The sequence below is a fragment of the Nannospalax galili genome, unplaced genomic scaffold (genome assembly GCF_000622305.1).
Source record: "Nannospalax galili isolate Female #2095 unplaced genomic scaffold, S.galili_v1.0 scaffold747, whole genome shotgun sequence".
Taxonomy (NCBI): Eukaryota; Metazoa; Chordata; class Mammalia; order Rodentia; family Spalacidae; genus Nannospalax; species Nannospalax galili.
The window spans coordinates 1,354,776-1,366,300 of record NW_008357686.1 but is presented as its reverse complement, the minus strand read 5'-3'; positions in this window follow the sequence as shown (position 1 = coordinate 1,366,300).

Here is an 11,525-nt window from a genome sequence, read left to right as displayed (position 1 = left end):
TTGGGCCCCATTGGTGTTCGAAGTGTTCTTGGGAGGAGCCCTTAGGACTGCAGCCATAAGCTGGTACTTTTGTTTGGACAGGGTAAGCTTGTCTGCCTTCTCCTGTTCCTCTCGGTTATAAAATACTTTAAATGCCGTGTCCAACAGATCTCTCGTGGGGGTTTCAGGGCCCTTGTCTAAGCGCCTAAGTTTCCTTCTAATATCTGGAGCTGATTGTAAGATAAAGTGGTGGTGAAGCATAAGCTGTCCCTCTGCAGACTCTGGGTCATACTTGGTATGCTGGACCAGAGCATCAGTGAGTCTGTCCATAAACTGAGCTGGGGTTTCAGCAGAGCCCTGAGTAATCAATCTAAGCTTTTCAAAGTTAACTACCTTAGGGGGAGAAGCTCTCTGAAGACCTGTCAGGAGGCAAGTGATCATGTGGTCCCTGGCTGCTTTATCTGGGGAAGGTCCTGTCTGACCTCCTGGTGGGGTTCGTAATCCCACCCAGGGTCCTGAAGGGGAACTGCCTCACTGCCAATAGGATGAGCTTGGTTAGTAGAATGAAGCTCATTAGCATATTCCTGTGCTGCTGTCCAGACCCTATGTCTCTCATCAGGGGTGAGGGTAGACTGGAGAATCATGAAGAGATCATGCCAGGTTAGATCATAGCTGTGAGTAATATATTTAAACTCTTGTATGAAGTGAGTAGGATTAGTGGAAAAGGAACCGATTTTACGCTCTAGTTGAGAAAGATCTCCAAGAGAGAAAGGCACATGGACTTTGACAATCCTGACCATGCCTGCCACCCCCCTGAGGGGAAAAATGCCATGGAAAGGGAGCTGAGACTGGGTGTGGGAACGGGTATGGCTTGACACGGGAGAGGGGTTGGGAGGAGGCAGAAGAGAAGGAGAAGGGGAGTCCTGGGAGGAAGCTGAAGTGGGAGAGATGGGAGGGGTGTCTTGTCCATGAGAGGATGTAGGGGCAGGGGTGTCTGAGGCAGGGTCTGGAATTGAAGTAGAAGCAGATACAGGAGGGGTAAATGGGGTATTTGAGGTAGAAGTCAGACTTGGGGAGACTAGGGAGTATTTGGTAATGAGGTGTTTAAGATTTTGGATTTCCTTGAATAAAGGAGAATTAAGAGAGTGAGTGTCAGACTCAGAATGCTGAGGAATGGAGGGGGAAGATAGCAGAGAGGGAGTTTGAGGCAGAGAAGGGAGGGAAGTTGGGCTGGCCCCTGGACTGGAAGGCAAGGGAGGGTATAGTGATGGGAGGACAGGGGGAGGACTTGGTTGTGCCTCAGTCTTTTGAGCAGGGGGTTCTTGGGGCTGGGTTCTGATAGGGGGCAGGTTATTAGCTATGGAAGGATCAAAAGCAGAGTCAGCGGGGTAGGGAGGAGGGCGAGGGGCAGAGGCCCTTGGAGTTTCAGGATCTGGTGAGACTGTCTTAGCCAGGAGGACCTGGTGGGAAGAACATTTGGCACAGAGGGAGGGATTAGCACAGAGGTCAAGAAAGGAGTGGATGTAGGGTAGTTCAGACTGCTTGCCATTACACTGGCAGAAGTTTTCCAAATCTCACAGAGGGAGGGATTAGCACGGAGGTCAAGAAAGGCGTGGATGTAGGGTAGTTCAGACTGCTTGCTGTTACGCTGGCAGAAGTTTTCCAAATCTTTTAAAATATTGAGGTTTAAGGTTCCAGTGTTTGGCCAAACAGAGTTATTATCTAGTTTGTCCTGAGGCCAGGAAGTGGTGCACAAGAATTTTAGGCGTTTTGATTTGATAGTCTGAGCTAATCCTAGCTTTTTTAAAGATTTAAGAAGACAGGGCACAGGCGTGAGACCCTGAGGTTTTGAGTGTTTGGTTCCCATAGCAACGGATTAGGTGGAAAGCCTGAAAGGACAGTTAAAGACCTCAGCTTATTGCTGATTCGAGTTAAATTCCTGAACCCCAGGGCAGCGTCCTGCAATCACTGGGAAGGGGAAATATGAGTTGTGCGTGTCCCCGCCAGTGACCACAGTTTCCTGTAGTCAAAGGCAGGGTGGAACCTCCCACACACCGGTGTGATTTCGAGCGAGTAAAAATGAGTTAGGAGAGGTTCTGCAATGTGGTGCGTGACCAGCCAGTAGGAGCCAAAGTATAAGGAAACAAGGTAGTGGGCTCAGAGGCCGAGATGGACCAGGAATGGAGAAGAATGGAGAGGCCTAGATGAAGCTCAGAGTAGCCAGTGAACGGAGGGAGAGGAGAGAGAGAGAGGGAGAGATGTTAGGGGAAGGCAAAAAATGGCAGGAGCAAGGAAGGGAAGGGAGCTAAGGTAGGGAAAAGGATTTGAGTGCAATGGGGAGGCAGGTCTGACTCCCAGGTGGGCGTGGACAGACACAGTAACTGTGCCGGGCAGTTCAATGGTCACAGAAACCAGTGCTGTCCAGTGGCCTTGAGTGAGGTCCGGGAGTGACTGAATTTGATTGGAAAGGAGATGAAAAGAAAACTGGCGGAGAGTAGTGAAGGGGAAAGGGGAGAGAGAGAGAAAGGGAGAGAGAGCTGAAAGGAACGGGAGAGGGGAGAGAGATAGAGGGTGGAAGTGTACCTTAATGCCGAATCTGTGGTGTTCACAGCGGCCAATAACAACAAGCGAGTCCAAAAGTTTTACGTGCAAGGTCCCTTGAAGTAAGAGCCGGTTTTGGCACCATCTGATAGGTAAAAGTTGGGAGAGAGAGTGCGGTGGAAAGCACGAGCGGATGGAGGAGGCACCGAGGCACAGATGGAATTCTCAGCGGGATACAGATTTATTTCGCATGGGGCACCTTTCCCTCAGGGAAGGGAAAGATGTCAGCCCACGGGCTGTGAACTGGGACTTCATATATGGGAGCTTTAGGGTGTAGAAGGGAGGAATGTTTGGGGGAGAAATCAGGGAGGGGGAAGCAGGAAAAACAGGTAGGATTAGGGTCTGGAAGTGTTTATTTTTTCCCTCTTAAGATAAAAGAAAAACAGCTTCTAAAATCTCTGGTTATCAGGTAGAATCTGCTTATCCTATCTTTGGAGATCAGATGAAAGGCAGGCTGCTTCTTAGCAGAGTTTGTTTCCCTTGACTTCAAAGGTCAAGGTGAGGTCCCTGTTGGGGAGGGGGGAAACTGCTGCTGTTTGGAACCCTAACAGGATGTTGTTTACCTTAACACTATTTTTCTATTTTTAAATTCATTTATTTATTTATGCATGGGGTGGCATGTGTGTGCCACAGCACACGTGTGGAGGTCAGAGGACAACTTGTGGGAGTTGGTTCTCTCTTCCCATCTCAGGTCCTCAGGCTTGGCAGCATATGCCTTTACCCACTTGAGCCATCTCAGTGGCCTCTCAATGTCATTCTTTTCAGATTAACACCCATTGTTCTGTGGAAAAGCACTTTGTGTATCTCCATTGCTGATAAAGCATGTGATTGAATGAATATACTGTGATGTACTAATACAATCCCACAGGAATGGAGACTTGCCCCAAATACTGCTCCAAGTAAGTATAAGAGATTGAGAGGGATTTGTGGGCTCTAAACACTATCTTTAAAAGAAAACTGAGAAGGTAGAAAAAGAACAGGAAGGCTGGGCGTAAGCTTCAAGTAAAGGAGGAGGAGTAAAAAAGGAGACGTTGTTGAGAGATGAAGCAGGTAAACAAGAGGAAGGAATGTAAAGTCACATTGGTTGTTTAGGCCTGGAGTGGAGACTCATGCTTGTAATCTTAGTACTTGGGAGGCTGAGGCAGATCGTTATGAGTTCTGGGCAACAGAGTGAAATTCTATCTCAATAAAACAAAGAATAAAAAGGGAAAAAATTAATTTCTTTAACAAAGAATGAAGTTGGTAAAAGGTTTGCTGACATACATTCAGAAAACAGAACCAGGCATGGCGGTGCACATTTGTAATCTCAGTACCTGGGAGGTGGAGGCAGGAAGATGAGGAATTTAAGGTCATCCTGGGCTACCTAGCAAGTTGCAGTCAGCTTGGGCTACATGAGACCCTATCTTAAAGCAACAACTAAATAAATAAGTGAATAAAATTTCAAAAGAAAAAGCAAACAAGAGACAAAGGTAACAATCAGGAAATAAAAGGTAGAAATCACCACAAAACATGCAGATATAAAAATATATAACAAGTTATGACGAAGCTGGACACTTATACAGCATCTCTGCAAAAGCAGTCCACAGATTTGTGGTTAAACACAAAAGGAAAGCAGTTCCTTTACTATGGAGTAAGCTGGAACAGCACCCTCACCATATGGCACAGTACCAGTCATGAGACAAAATCCTGGTGCCATGCACACAGAAGGAGGGCACATTACTGATAAAGGATACCTGATGAAAATGTATCCTGAGGGGGCTGGAGAGATGGCTCAGCAGTTAAGAACACTGGCTGCTCTTGCAGAGGACCCAGGTTCGATTCCCAGCACCCACATGGCAGCTAACAACTGTCTGTAACTCCAGTTACAGGGGATCCAATGCCCTCTTCTGACCTCTGTGGGCATTACATGACATAGGAGCACTTACATATATGCAGGCCATACACTCATATACATAAATAAAAATAGTAAAATAATAATAAAAAATGTAACAAATCTGAAATGAGGGAGCAATCACACAAATACACTCAGGGCTTCCTGTAGAATAACCGCAATGGATCTTCACCAATGTCCTTGTTGGGCAAGGCCAAAAAGTCATGGGTAGTATTCTAGTTTAAAGGACACAAAGAGGCTTTGCAGTCAAATGCAATGCATATCCTTGCATTGGAAATAGGATTTTTAGAAAGTTGCTACGAAGGACATCATTGAGACAGTGAGAGAATATTTCATGTGGTCGTCCAGGAGGAAACTGGACTGTCTCAATGTTAAATAGTCTCAGGGTGCTAACTGCATGAATGGTTTGCAGGAATCCATTCTTTTTCTTGGGAGATACATGCTGACATATCTAGGAACAATGGATTATCATGTTTTCAAGTAACACAAGCAACTCAGTAGGATGATTAAATATGCACACACAAAAAACTAGCACAACAGCATTTTTCTATAGTCTAAGTCACTTGGGAGGCTGAGACAAGAGGATTAGTGCAGTTCAGGGGTTCGAAGGTGAGACCTCCCAACTCTAAAAAACAAAATAAGATTCGATTAAAAAATGAAAAACAAAGTGCGGGGCGTGGTGGCGCACACCTTTAATCCCAGCACTTGGGAGGCAGAGGCAGGTGGATCTCTGTGAGTTCGAGGCCAGCCTGGTCTACATAGTGAGTTCCAGGCCAGCTGGAGCTATAGGGAGACCCTGTCTCAAAAAAGACCAAACAAAAAAATTAAATAAAAAGAAAAGAAAAACCAGCCACAAACACAACAGAGGAAGAGAATGAAGCAGATGTGACAGAATAACTGCTGCTGAGTCCAGATGAAGGCTGTGTGGAGACTCACTGCACTTTCCTTGAAACTCCTCTGTGCACCAGAAAGTTTAGAAACTGAACTCTGGGGCAAAGGGGGTTGTTATGAACCATTTTATTACAATCTATTTGAAATCTGTTTTATAAAACATAACTTGCCAAAACTGATGAAAGGAAGAACAAGACTGAAAGATTCTATAGCCATGATAAAATAGACCAAGGGTCAAAGTGCTACACACACACACTACATACACCCTCCAGGATTCCGCTTGGCTTCAGTCCCATCAAATTCTGACAAAAGACCTAGTAATAAATTTTCTTTCTTTTTGTCTTTTTTTGTATTTGTTTGAGTCAGGGTTTCCCTGTAGCCCCAGCTGGCCTGGAACTCACTAGGTAGACCAGGCTGGCCTTGAACTCACCGAGATCTGCCTGCCTCTGCCACCCAAGTGCTGGGATTAAAGGCATGTACCACCATGCCCGGCCATTCATTCATTTTCATACAAACTCCTGGAGAATACTGAAAAGGAAGGTCAGTCCCCAACTCAGGTTATGAGAGTAACAGGACACTAAATACCAGTAACGGCAGTTTGAGAGAGCAAAAACCCAAGTCAATCACATACTCATGACATAGAAGCAAAAATCACAAACACTGGCAGCAAACTGAATCCCACAGGACACATTAGGGACAATCCACAACATGTGACTGAATTGGATTCATTCCATGGATGCAAACTTCATTTCAGAAAATGAAGTAATCTATTTCTGCATATTTATACACTAGAGAAAAACATGATTTTCATATTTAGAAAAAGTAGGAAATTTCAATATTCATTTGAGATGTATTATTTACAGAGTTTTTTGCTTGCTAAGAAGTCAGAATTATGGAGATATATTTTATAGGTCTATGAGACTTCTTTTGAGACAGCATCTCCTGTACTCAGGCTGGTCTTGAATTCACCTTGTAGCTGAGGATGACCTGGGAACAAACCCAGTCCTCATATATGTAAGGCAAACAGTCTAGTAACTGAGCCACATTTCCAGTCTTGGGTTGCTTATTTGTGTGTGTGTGTGTGTGTGTGTGTGTGTGTGTGTGTATTTATATGCAAGTGGGGGGTATGCATGTAGAGACTAGAAGTATACATTAGGGGTTTTTCTCTACCATGCTCTGCCTTACTTTTTAAGACATAGTCTCTCACTGAACCTTGAGCTTGTCCATTCAGCTAGCCTAGTTAGCCTGCAAGCCTCTGGAATCCATCTGTTTTCTTCCAACTACACCCAGCACTGGGGTTACAGGCTTGCTGCCATGTCTGACTTTTACATGGGTGCTGGCCATACAAACTCAACTCCTCAGGCCCTCAGGCAAGCACAGTAAGCATTTTACCACTGAGCCATCTCCCCAGTCTACTTTGTTTTTTTGTTTTTTTTTTTCTGGACAGGTTCTCCCTGTAAGCCCAAGCTGGCCTGGAACTGCTATGTAGACAAGGCTGGCCTCGAACTCCCAGAGACCCAGAGATACCCCTATCTCTGCCTCCCAAGTGCTGGGATTAAAGGCATGTACCATTATGCCTGGCTACTTTGCCTGTTTTTTTTTTTTAAATAGGGTTTGGGACTGAGAAAGTAATTCAGTTGGTAGGGTGCTCACCTAGAATGCGTGAAGCCTTGGATTCAATTTTCAGCATCCAATAAACCAAGCATGGTATCATAAGCATGTAATTCCAGCCCTCAGGAGGATCAGAAGTTCAAGACCATCCTTGGCTACATAGTTCAACACCAGGCTGGGATAATGAGACACTACATAAAAAAATAAGATGAAATAAAAATTAACCAAGATGGAACTGGAGATATGGCTCAGCAAGAGTAGCACATACTGCTCTTGCAGACACATTATATTCCCAGCTCCTACACCTAGCAGCTCAAATCACGTATAACTCAAGCTCCAGGGCATCCAACCCCTCTGGCCTCTGAGGGCACCTGCACTCATGTGCACATGCTCTCCCTCCCCAAAACACACACAATTAAAAAATAACTCTTTACAAACTATAAAAATAAAACAAGAATTCACTCTGTAGCTCAGAAATGAACATCCTGCCACAGCCTCCCAAGAGCTGGAATTATAGGCCTGTACCACCAAGTCCAGATAAGTCTATTAGTTTTATAAGCTTATACAGTTATGGAAACACAATAATAATAAAAATTATAGCTTTTGGGGTTGGAGAGATGGCTCAGGGGTTAAGAGCACTTGTTGCTTCTACAGAAGACCTAGATTTGGTTCCCATCACAGGGTGGCATAAAATCACCCATAACTCAAGTTCCAGGGTATATGACACCCTCTTCTGGTCTGGCACAAGGCACACATGTAGTGTATATATACAGGCAAGCACACACATAAAATAAATCTTTAAAGAAAATTTTTTTTACTTTTTATTTTATGTGAGTGCTATGCCTGCTTGTATGTAAGTGCACCCATGCCTTGCAGTGCCTGCAGACGACAGAAGAGGGTGTTGGATCCTCTGGAACTGGAGTTATGGACAGTTGTTAGCCACCATGTGGGTGCTGGGATTCAAACCTGGGTTCTCTGCAAGAACAGCCAGTGCTCTTAACTGCTGAGTCATCTCTCCAGCCCACAAATAATAAATCTTTTGTTTAAAAAGGAAATCATCCCATGCTTCTGGTAGTAGATCACTTCACTCGACCTCCAGACACAGACAACCACAGATCCATTTTTCTGTCCCTGAATGTCTTTTCCATACCATGCATCTGTAATTACACAGAAGCCTTTTGCATTTGGCTTCCTTCTCAGAAAGGGACACTTATGGGACTTTGGAAGGTACAAGGCCCTGTTATTACATATGTGACCTAAACTCCTGGTTGGATCACTGTGTTCATACTTGACAGATTCAAGGTTTATGTTTCCTGCTCTTGTAGATCACACGTTTAATATGATCTCGGTCAAGGCTTACTCACCACAAAGCCGCCATGCATCCTGAAAGTAGAAGTGAGTGATTGATTCTTGGGAAAGCCAGGGGAGCTTTCAAAGTCAGTGAGGCTTAGGGAGCAGGAAGTGATTGGGGATAGGGGAAAACAGGAGGTCCCAAGGCTGCCTCTGTTGTGCTGTTTGTCTGAGTGCTGGCCACAGGGACTCCACCCAATACAGCCACTAGGCTGCACTTCAAGCAGTCCTTGTGAGAATGGAGTGCCAGGAACACCACAGGGATGGCTGCCACAGTCATGTGGTGGCCACAATATCCAAAGGCACATGACCCCCCCCCTCAGATGGCCAACAGAGGTGTTGGCTTCACCTTTAGAGTAAAGGGATAATGAGGAAATGGGGGCAGAGAAAGAGATACTGGGAATTGAGGACATATGGGCATGAAGTGGGTCAGGGTCAGCCAGGAGTTTATGACAGCAAGGACTGAAATCTGTTGTGAGTCACCATGGTGACTCCTTTGCTGTGGTTGTCACCTCACAGCTCCAGATGCAGAGCGCTGGGCCTCTGCACAGCTGACTGTGGTTGTTTGGCTTGGGCACTCATGGCTCTGGGGTGCTATCTGAACTCTGAGGAGGAGACTGTCTGTTCTGTCAGCAAAGTGCCTGGTCGTGTTTGGAAAGAAACTCACCTGAGTCCTGGCCTCCAGTCAGGGGGGATGTTGCCAGAACTTCCCCAGTGCCTGGGCATGAAGGGCAGGCATTTGGCTCAGCCACCCTGCAAATCTCACACTGAAGAGTAGCAGGAGGAGGAGGACAGGGCCTGGGCTGTCCAGGGCACACCCACTTCCGGCTGGAGAGGAGGCTGAGAAAAGGTGGGGGCATTGGAATGAGGAGAGGGTCCTACCTCTTTTCAAATGTGGCCCAATTGCATTGCTGACCTGAACCTGGGAATCTGCTACTTCCTCCCCAGTCAGCAGGGTCAGCCCACCCCCCCCACCTGTGGTGGGACCAAACAGAAACATTACTTGGCAGTCGGAGTTCTGAATGGAGAAGAGGGAGTCTGTGTGCTCAGAGAGCAGGGACAGGGCTAGCAGGCAGGCAGTCTCCCAGGGCTGTTTGTGTCTAGCCAAGGCTCCTTCACCATGCAGCTCCACTGGTCACAATGGCCCTGTGCCTCCAAGAACAGTGCCTGCTGCTAGAATGCGACACAATGGGAACTGGCCTTCATGTACTGGCTGGGCTATAGCCCACTGCCAGAAATGGCCATGTGGATCAGGGTCAGAGTCACAGCTTGAGGAACCAAGGCTAACTTCTCCTGAGCGAGTTCCAAGTGGATGGGTCAAGTCCTCATTGTCCATTCAGGCTCTGAGGTCTACCATGTGTGTGATGGCCTGTCTCCCTGAGCTCAACCCATGGGGCCCAGAGGGAAAGAGGGAGACCATGGGGCAGGTGCTACCAGGCCTGAGCAACTCTGCATGAGCCACTGATCCCTCCTATTCTCACACCTCCCTGCACCCAGTCTACCTGGCTCTGCTTTAGTTCAGGATGCACTTGGCACCCATGAGAGGTCCCTACTTCAAAAAGGACCCACTGGTACTGAAGAGATGGCTCAGCCATTAAGAGCACTGGCTGCTTTGTAGAGGACCTGGGTTTGAGTCCCAGCACATACATGGCAGATCTAGGGGAATTCGATGCCATCTTCTGACCTTTGCAGGCATTGCATGACATGGGTGCACTATATACATGTAGGCAATACACTTATACACATAAAATAAAAAATAATAAATAAAATATTTTAAAAAGAGGTGCCAACCAGCTAATCTGAGGAGGGCAGTCTTCACACCACTCCCTCCATAAGACAGGACTTTTGATGTGTCTTCTTCATCCCACAGTAGGATCGAGAGCCTACCTCATCAACTCCAATTTAAATTTGGGGGGATTCTTTTTTATATATATAAATGTTATGCCTGCATGTATGTAAGTAAACTTGTTCATGCAATGTCTGTGGAGGCCAGGAGAAGGCGTTAGACTCCCTGGAACTGGAATTAAAGACAGTTGTTAGCTGACATGTAGTTGCTGGGAATGGATTCCTGGTACTGTATAATCCTGGTACTCTGACATCTTCTCCTGGACTCCCTGGGCACCAGGCTAGCATGAAGTGCACTTGCATAGAGGCAAAATACTACTACACATAAAAATAAAACTTACTAAAAATTTAATAAAACAGGGTTGTATGAATCAGTGGTTGAGAGAACTGGCTGCTCCAGGATTTGGTTCCCAGCACCTACATGGCAGCTAACAACGGTCTGTAACTGCAGTTCCAGGGGATCCAATGCCCTTTTCTGGCCCTCTTGGGCACTGCGCATGCTTGTAGTGCACTTATATACAGTTAGGCTAACACTCCTACACTTTAAAAAAATAAAAGCTGGATGTGGTAGTACACACCTTTAATCCCAGCACTCAGGAGGTAGAGGCAGGTAATCTCTGTGAGATCCAGGCCAGCCTGGTTTACACAGTGAGTTCCAGGCTAGTGGGGACTACAGGAGACCCTGTCTCAAAAAAAGCCAAGCAAACAGCAAACAGCAAACAGAAACCAGAAAAGCACTAATGGCTTGGGCTGGCAAGATGGCTCAATGGATAAAAGTGCTAGTTGTGTGAGCCTGAGATCCTTTCAATCCTTGGAACCCAGATGAAAATCTGGATGCCAGGATGCCCATATATACACCCAGCTGTCTGAAGCACTATTGGAAGTAGAGACAGGAGAATCTTCCAGAAGTCCCAGGGCCAGCTAGTCTGAATACAAAGAGCAGCAGAAACAGGAAACCTTGCCTTAAAGAAGGTGGACAGAGAACTGACTTCTGAAAAGTAAGACTCTGACCTTCCAACGTGTGCCATGTCACTGAGGCACTCACCCCTCCACCCCTCCACAGGTATAAAGACACAAGACTATTATTACTACTAATAAATTTTAAAAACTGCAGCTTTTCAAACAGGGGCTGAGTAAGGGCTCTTGACAGGCCATGACGTGGAGGGTGCCAGGGTTCTGGTACCTGACCTTCCTTTCCATTGTTATGCAGTTCCCCTAGTTTGGCTCTGGGGAGCCACTAGACTCACTGTGCCACCTCCAACCCAGAGATCAACAGACACTTTTCTGTGTTCCCTGAATCCTGTTTCTCTACAGTGCCTGTGGCCTTTCTTCCACAGCCCACTTGGGTATGATCTTG